The following is a 9,015-nucleotide window of genomic DNA, read 5'->3' on the forward strand; positions in this document are numbered from 1 at the left end:
ATGAAAACTTTTGTTTTATAAAATTTTTGCGACCGTTAATGTTTTCAAAAAGTAAAATCATAAAAATTTACGATGAAAAATTCATTCTTTTAAGGATAAATTTGAATGCAATAGGTTTTCAATGAAATTTTTAAGCTCAATGTCAACATCGTGAAAAAATTGGTAGTTATTCAAAGCTAAAAATGCTTAATGTTATACTTAGTTTTCAAATTACTTTTTAGAAAGGGCATATGTTCGCGAAATCAAATGATTTTTTGCAATTTTGCAGTTTCTGAAGAGTTAATGCAATCTAAAAAAGCAGTAGTTCTCTAGGATTAAATTTTCTACGATTTTTAAATTTTCATTATTTTTTTTTATTTTCATTTTGTTGTAACTTTGTCCATGCAGTCATTATTTCAAAATAAGTAATTTTGTATCAGTTTTGCAGTTTTTCCATAGAAGTCTCCAAAAAGTTTTGAGGGCTTAAGAAAGGATTTTCGCTTCGGCAAAGTTGTAGATTATGTTTCAGACTTTTTGGAAAAAATAGTCCACGAAGGAATAAAAATCCGATTTTTTTATTTAACTTTTTTTTCACTCAAAGTTGAAGTCCCAAAAAATATATTTTTCAATTTTCGATTTTTTCAAATCAAAATCAAATTATTCGCTCTAAAGCATTGCCTTGGCATTCTCAATTGCGATATTCCTACTCGAAACTAGGTGTCCAAAGGCATGATTGTTGAGGCAATTGTAAACCTCTTTTTACACCTTAGTTTCCTAAGGGACTTAAAAAGACATATTTTAAGCCATAATGCGTGATGGTGCAAAATTTGTTTTTTGAAAGAAAAAAAAAAGAAAATAAATAGTATTAAAAACCTGTTTAAAAAATTATTTAAATTCATTTTTTTTTTAAAGAAAAATTGTCAAAAGTTCTTAACATTTTTTTTATTAGTTGTACCGTTTTCCAGTTCTAGCCACTTTTTGGTATTTATTTTCGATTTCTTTTCGGTTTTTGCATTTTAGGCCAATGCAAATATTTTTCAAGGTTCATGTCGCCCCCCTTCAAAATCGGTTCGAAAAATCAGGGGGCAATATTTTTTTAAACTTAAATTTTTTTAAAGGAAATATAAATCTTACTAACTGAAAACAACAAGAAATGCATTTTCCTGCGTTTAAAATCATATTTAGCATGTCTAGAATCGATAAAAAATACTTTAAATTTTTGTGGAATTGGAGGAAATAAGTTTCTTAGAAACAGTCTCAAAAATAATTCGAATCGATGAAAATGTTTTTTTTAAGTGATACCTCGGAAACTATTCGTCCGATTTGCAATGTTATTTTCTGATCTTTTCAATAAACATAACTTCAAAAATTTTGGTCAGAACAACAAAGTTAGTCCATCTATTTACAAAATTGAAGCATTTACGTGCTCCAAGACTTGTCCATATTCAGACTGTAGTATCGCTTTGCCCAAGTTGTAGGTTCTATTTTTCCTTTTGAGTTCCAGAAAATTGTAAAAAAAAAACAACTTGTTCCGAACCAGGAAATTACGTTTAGCTGTCACTTTCGATACCAATAAATGTGAATTATGTTTCAGACAACACCCCCTCTTCCTCACTCAGAAAATCGGATGGAGTGGGGGTCGATGCTCCTTTCGCGACGGTCGGTCACCATTAAATCAATTACGGCTGGCTGCCACTCTGATTGAGTGTACTTCTCCCTCCTTCCCCGGACACTTCATGTTCTTGTTTATGCAGCAAAAGCGCACATTCTGGTCTGTTTACTGCAAATACATTGACGCGCGCCACGCCGCTCAAAAGCCACCAATTTCTAATCAATACACCACAAGAGTGTAAACGGGAATGTGGTTGTAAATTGTGGGGCAATTTGAGGAATGTTGATCAGCTTCATGTAGAACTTTTTTTTAAAGCAAATATAAATTCTATATTTTGCTAACTATATATATTTTTTAAAGCGTTTTGGAGTAGTTTTTTGAATTTTTAAGTGAAAATGCAACATTCAACCCACAATCAAACGACCGCACCCTCGTTTGTCATCGCATCTCAGTCAGTTCTTACAATTTCATTAGCAAAATTGTACACTCTGTTCTGGCCTGTCTCGTCCTGTCTTGTCTTGTCTGATTCTCACGATCGACCGCGTCATGTATTCCAGCTGCAGCACAACTTCTCCAAAACCGCTCAATCCCCCTTTCCCACTCGTAACTTTGAACCAGAAGCTTTGGAGGGCAGCAGAAAGAGGGTGGAGAAAAGCCCATTAAATTCTATGAAACAGAATGTACAATTTATTGAACATCATCATCATAATCATTTCTTCTGTGTGTCGAACCAGAAACGGCCTCAAACATGGTTGGTGGCTGGTTTTGGCTCCTCGGTTTGTCGTTCACTTCGGGGTGTCTTTAACCCTTAAGTTTCATATCTATAATTTTAAATGTTTTTGACTGTTGTATTATCTTTTTAACAATTCGATATTAGTTCACTGTTGAATTTATTATATTTTTTTACTTGCCCTTGTTTACTCAATTTGAATTTTTTATACGTCTTCTTTTCGTTTTCAGTATTTTTTCCAATCTTCAAGAAATTTAACAGCTTCTGAAGGTTAAACCCAGTTAACGGGTGAAGGGAAGGGGTTCCACTGGGAGTGACCAAACAACCGGATGCTTCCCACCGCCAATCCCATCCCTTCCCACCTTCCACAACATGTGACTGTATCCTTGTTAGAGCTCTGTTCTGCTGCTGCCTGAATAAATATTACACAATCGACCAGGAACGTGGTGTATAAAGTTTCAGCTGCTGCTACTGCTGGTTTCATCTCTCTTTTTTTTTTTGTTCTTCCAGTTGCCAGGATCTGGCCCACTGTGAAGGATGAGCTTACTCATCCTGGTCAGATCCTTTTAGCACAAGAAAAAGCGTTCAGTTTGTTCAAATTAATCTTAGTGTTATTTCAGAATTTATGCGTATACTGTCGAAATTAATATTTAAAACTATGTTTAAGAATATCGATGCAATCTTTGTTTCATAAATGATAATTCAAACGGTTTAACAAACAATTTTAAGGAATTTTATCCTCATTATATTTTTAAGTGTACCAAGACACTGTGGCAGCTGTTGCTGGCTGATTCTGACCGATATTTTCAGTAACATCGCGGTATGACACTGCTTGGAAGCAAGATGAATCGGGAAGGATTAAGGCGGGAGCAGAAAAAACGCGGGCAGAGTTGTTTGGACATTTGAGAATTATGACTCAGTTGATACATCATTCGCAAGAACAAGTGGAAGTCGGAGACTGATTAAGTGATGGGGTTAAACTTGAGTCAGTTACAATAATTGAAAAATTGAAAATCAAGTCAAGTGTTTGTTGTTTTCAATTAACCTTCTACAACCCAGGCGGGCTTCGATCTAAAAATTAAAAAAAAAAATTTCAACGAATTTTTGATCTTTTAAAGGATTGGAAAAAACTAACTTAATCCACCTATGTGGTTGGAGCCTTCCTCACTTATTACCAACAATGGCTGATATGATGGAATTGTACAAAAATTTCATCTATTTTTAAGATCCGGAATAAAAAAGTACATAAATATCACTTAAATGGCCATACCTCGAGACAGGGTAGCTAGATCATCAATGTTTTGGACTCGTTGGAAAGGTCTTTTGATAACCTAACCAACGATGGGTTGGATGGTGGATCCGGACATAGTTTGCATACATTTAAGTGAGATCAGGCATCCAAAAAGTACATAAATATCACTTAAGTGGATAAATCTCGAGACAGGGATGCCAGATCTTCAATGTTTTAGGCTCGTTGAAAAGGTCTTCTGATAACCTAACCAACGATGGGTTGGATGATGGACCCGGACATAGTTTACATACATTTAAGTGAGATCCGGATATATGTGAAAACACATTTTTATACATAACTTTTGAACTATTTATCGAAACTTCAATCTGTATAAAACTCGATCTCTGGGACCCTAAACCAAGTCGACTGCAACAGGTTTGGGTCAAATCGGTTCAGCCAGTGCCGAGAAACGTGAGCTAGTTTGTTGGTCACATACATACATACACACACATACACACACACATACACACAGACATTTGTTCAGTTTTCGATTCTGAGTCGATATGTATTAGGGTGGGTACGTTTTTCAAAAAGTTCTCGGATCAAGTTTTAGTATGGTTCCCCTTGTAGGGCATGCCCATAGGGACTTTCATGCCAAATATCAGCTCATTTGGTTGTAAACTGGCTGCGCGCATCAGGGTTAAAGTTTACATGGGAATTACTATGGGAAATTTGGACTTTTTGTTCAAACGCTCCTACAGGTCTGAGAAAATCAAGCGCCAACTACTGGTATGGTCAGACCTAAGGGGAATGGTCTGGGGAACACTTTTCCCGAAGAGAGCACACGGATTCGTTGTCCCTAGACCTGGCGCATCGGCAAACAATCCGATGTCTCCGAAATCAACGGTTTTCCCCCAAAAAGCATCAAATTTTCCTTAGCATGCTATGAAAGCTTGATGAACACCGCGACGCCATACGTCAGGCAGCTACTACGTGGTTGAAATATTTGCAAAAAAATACCAATTTGCTATGCAATGATTCTGAATTCGACTAAATAATATCAGGATTGCCCGAAATGATCATTTTCTAGTTCAAAGAAGGTTAGCAATTGAATATTCCAGCCGTTTCTCACCCACGTGATAGCTGCCTGACGTATGGCGTCGCGGTGTTCATCAAGCTTTCATAGCATGCTAAGGAAAATTTGATGCTTTTTGGGGGAAAACCGTTGATTTCGGGACATCGGATTGTTTGCCGATGCGCCAGGTCTAGGGACAACGAATCCATATGCTCGATGCTTTCTTATTTTATGTGACTTTGCCAATGTTAAAAAAATTACATTTTTTCTTGGGTAAACTTGGGATGTGTCTCTTACTAACATTTCCTCTATTTAATGTGAAAATAAGTATGCAGTAATTTTTATAGTGTACCACACTCAAAACATTGAAAAAGTGAATAAAAAATTATGAAAAAACAAGAAGGGAAATGTAATTATAGGCGTCCGAAGGTTATGTGTGGTGAGTCACCCAAAACCTCTTTTACGCCAATGTACCGTCGTTTTACTTCCCCATCCGATAGAGGATAAGGCGGGAATCGAACCCGCGCCCCATAGTTAGGGATCGGCAGCCGAAGCCGCTAACCACCGCGCCACGAGGCCCTACAACAGAAACAAACATAAACTAAACAAGATAAATTCAATTTAAATTACTAAAAATAAAACAAGAAAAATATAACACAATAGAAGTAATGATTTTCGTAGAAAAAAAGTTGCTAAAATAATCTCCGGAACACGGGAAAAATAAAAAAAAACTAAAAGTAATTGGGCAATAGAGAGTAAAATTATAAGGTCGCTGCCAATATTTTCAAAACTATCTGTTTGTTTTGAAAAGTTCTGTCCTAAATCCAAATTTTTGTTGATTTCGATTTCGAAATGTTAGAACATTTCTGTATCTTTTTTTATAAAGGTTCAATAAGGTCATTGCCCCCCCCCCCCCTCCTTCCCTTTCAAAATTTTCTCAAAAAATAAGGGATTAAAATTTTTATAACTGACTAAAATTGATTTATTTTATAGAAAAAAACAGGATAGATTGTTTAACGGTTACTTATGCATTTTCGATCAAACTTCTTTTTTTAATATTTTCCCAAATTTTCAATTTTGGGACACCAGATTAGACGTAGAAGTTTTGTGAAAAAAGTATGTTCATGAATTCATTGATATTTTACATTTTTATGAAAATAAAAAAATGAACTCTAATTGCTTTTAGCTAAGGACTTAACTAGTTGTTGAACTTTACATACAAATTATCACATTTATATGAATTTTATGAAAAGGTAAAAAAACTAAGTTTATCATTTTTTGAAATGAAACACGAAAATCAACCGAAGTTATAATCAATTTTTCATCATCATTTATGTTTGCAAACTTTTAATCAGAATCTGGTCCTAAATATTCTCGTTATTGCTTTACTTGATGCATAATGTTTCAAAAAGTTGACGTAATCGACAGTTTGTGAATTTAGATGTGAGCAATGTAGCTTTTCGCAATTTTTCTCGAGATTTTTAATTTTGTTCTTTTATTTGGATGAAACCTTGTTCATCGGTTCCTTATTTCCAATTAGGCCAAACTTGAGAGCTACGCATACCAAAGGATATATGTAAACATTCGAAAACCCGTATTTGAGAAGGCATATGGGTCATTCCAGGAAAACTGAGTACACTTTTGGACTCGATCTTCACCGATTTGGACCAAACTTGGACGGAACGTTCATCTATTGATAGTTAACAGAAATCCCAAGTTTGGTGCTGATCCCTTTATTTTTGGCACTAAAAAAAACTTTTTTTTCTTTTAATCATCACTTTGCAACTATTTGAGCAAAAGACTTTCTACAGGTTGCATTTTATAGGAAATTGTTCAAGGAATTCGATAAAAATAAATGTTTAACCCCGCAGCGCAAAATCAAATTTTTTTCAGTAAAATCGCTGTATCTTGCCAATAGATCATTTTAGTTTGAGGTCTACATTGATTATTATGTAAAATTGTCCGGGAAACACAGTGGTGATAAAATAAAACAAATAAAAATATAAGGAATTGGTCAAAACTGGATTTTAATGCTTTAAACGTTAAAATATAAAATTAGTGGACATTTAAGGGTTGAAATGTCATTTTTTTCATCCTTGGACAATTTACTATAAAATGCAACCTGTAAAAATTATTTTGGTCAAATAGTGGCAAAGTTATGATTAAAAGAAAAAAAAGTTTTTTGAAAATCGTCAAAAAAGAGGGCGGTGCCAAAAATAGAGGGATGGTCTAATCAGCACCAAACTTGGGATTTCTGTTAACTATCGATAGATGAAAGTTCCCTCCAAGTTTGGTCCAAATCGGTGAAGGTCGAGTCCAAAAGTGTACTCAGTTGACCTGGAATGACCCATATTCTGATGGATATGGTATCTTGAGCAATGTTGTATGACATGATAATGACTTTCCCGAAAAAAATAAGTTCACAAAAAAATCTCTTTTAATCATAAAAATTTGATTTTAACAAACTTTAGCCCTTTAGATTTTATTTTAAATTTTATGATATGCTTTAGAGGTCCAGAAGTGTTAACTTTTATGCTACATAATTATTTTCGAAATGTTTAAAGAAAACACTCGATTTATTTTTCCAAAAATCATTTTTTGATGTGAAATAGAATTTACAATCTAAAAGTATCGTTTCTTTTTAAATTTAAAACAATATTCAGATATTTTTTACCAAACTAAATATTTTTATTTTCAGGAATTCTACAAAAGCTCTTCAAGATAGCTACAGTAAAACAGTTTTAACCGCGGCAAGATAAAATTTCCGTTAAAACTTTTTAAGAATTTGGAAGAGCGCATATCTAAAAAAAATTGATTCTAATTTAATTTAAAATAATGAAACCTTTGTGATGTTTTCTTGTTTTATTTTTAAACATTGTTTTTAGAATAACTACATCACGCTAACGTTTTAAAAAGGCAAAATACAAAATTTAAGTCTTGAAAATTTAAAATATTATGTTGATTATATTTTATGAAACATTTATGTTTTGAAAAGAGAAAGTCTCCTGTAATTTCAATTTGATTATGAACAAGTATGGATGAAAAATACCTTTGCCTTGGAACCAAACTTAGAATTCCCGCCAAAATCAATACCATTCTCAAATTCCACGAATCTCTGCCTGGAAGCAAGTTGATTTTCCCTGCACACAAGATTGAGCGATACAAGCAACAATGATGGAAGTGGGATTCCCCCCGTGGCAAGAATCCCTTCTCGACAAATAAAGAGAGCGCCTGGCAAAGACGCTTCTGCGCCACACATTCATCCTTGGTGGAGAGGAAAAGCTCTTTGTGTACTTGCAGCTTGACGACGAGAAGGGAAAAGCTTAGGACCGTCAACTGGGGGTGAATAGGGACAGTGTGGTTTTACAGAATGTTTTGAAATGTCGAACAAAACAAGCAGTCCCAATTTGCCTTAGTTGACGGTATTGAACCTCGCGCTTGCTATCTGTTTGACGAGTACTACTTTGTGTTTCGGAAGGGATCTGGGATTTTTACCCTGAGGAATGACAACAGAATAGAAAGAGGGAGAGATCAAGTGAGAAAGTCATCGCGATTATGGGTTGGCGGTATGCAACACTGGAGACAGACTATTTTAGGGGTAATGTTAGAAAAGAAGGTTTGTGAACTCTTGAAGAATTGAGACCAGATTCCAACAAATAGATAAAAGAATAAGATTATTTTTCTTTGTTCGGGAAAAAATAAGAAAAATTACTCGATTTTATAAAAAAAAATCTTCTAAAACACTCTTACATTTAAAGGAAGTTCTTACGATAAGACAGAGAGCAAAAAAGCAACTCTCCTGTTTTCGAATCGTCCCGTTTTCTTTGGTTTCCTTCATACATAACTATTTTTGTTCGATGTAATCAATTTTCCAAAATGTTCCAAATCTTGAACCACCATTCCGGTTACGCCAACCTACAAGAAAATAATGCAAAACCTCGTTAATGCTGGAGTTGTTCCGTTCTATGGAAGCGGAAAACTTTCACACCGAGCTGAGCAAGCTCAAAGTCCTCCGCTAATTGGGAAGTATTCGCATTCAATTCGGACCACCGCCACGGTCCACGTGTAGGTGGTGGTGAAGTCGTGCGTGTTTAGAGCTTTCCTAGCACCCACCACCAGCTGAGCTCGGAGTCGGGGTTTAAGTGGGGGTGGTTTTATGCGCTTTTATGAAAATTCTATGAGAAAGCTATACGGGAGGAAGTGTTAGTATGGGGGTTGGAGGACCCCAACTTAACTGCCTGGAGAGTCAAAAACTTTTGCCATTTGCCGACCACCAAGCCAGTGCTGCCATCTACAGACTACTGGTTCTTTGGAGCACGAAGGGAAAACACAAACATGGGTACTGCCACTGCCGGAATTCATTTGGCCGTTTTTGTTTTCCACTTCAA

This window comes from Culex quinquefasciatus, chromosome 3 (genome assembly GCF_015732765.1).
Source record: "Culex quinquefasciatus strain JHB chromosome 3, VPISU_Cqui_1.0_pri_paternal, whole genome shotgun sequence".
NCBI classification, from domain to species: domain Eukaryota; kingdom Metazoa; phylum Arthropoda; class Insecta; order Diptera; family Culicidae; genus Culex; species Culex quinquefasciatus.